This window comes from Myotis davidii, unplaced genomic scaffold (genome assembly GCF_000327345.1).
Source record: "Myotis davidii unplaced genomic scaffold, ASM32734v1 scaffold185, whole genome shotgun sequence".
NCBI lineage: Eukaryota > Metazoa > Chordata > Mammalia > Chiroptera > Vespertilionidae > Myotis > Myotis davidii.
The window spans coordinates 2182582-2182904 of NW_006297811.1; positions in this window are offsets into that span (position 1 = coordinate 2182582).

A 323-nucleotide genomic window follows, 5' to 3' on the forward strand; every position below is an offset into this window, starting at 1 on the left:
GGAAGTAACTAAAAATAGACTCCGGTGAGTGAGAGGGCTGGAGCCTGTCTGCCTTGTCAGCTCCTCTAGCCAGCAGTGAATGGAAAACTCAGGGGATGTCTCATCATGTGTAGACATTGCCCCTTAAGCAAATAAATGTAACAGCCAAAGCATGGCTTGGTAGCCTAAGGAATATCGCAAGACACATTTTCGAAGTTGGTAAACCAACTGCTTTGCCTAGGAATGGAAATGAGTATGCTGTGTCTAACAACATGTTTGTAAATCGAACAATAGTCAAAACAGCTTGGGGCTGAGTCCCCCGAATGACCAGGAAGGGTGAGGCC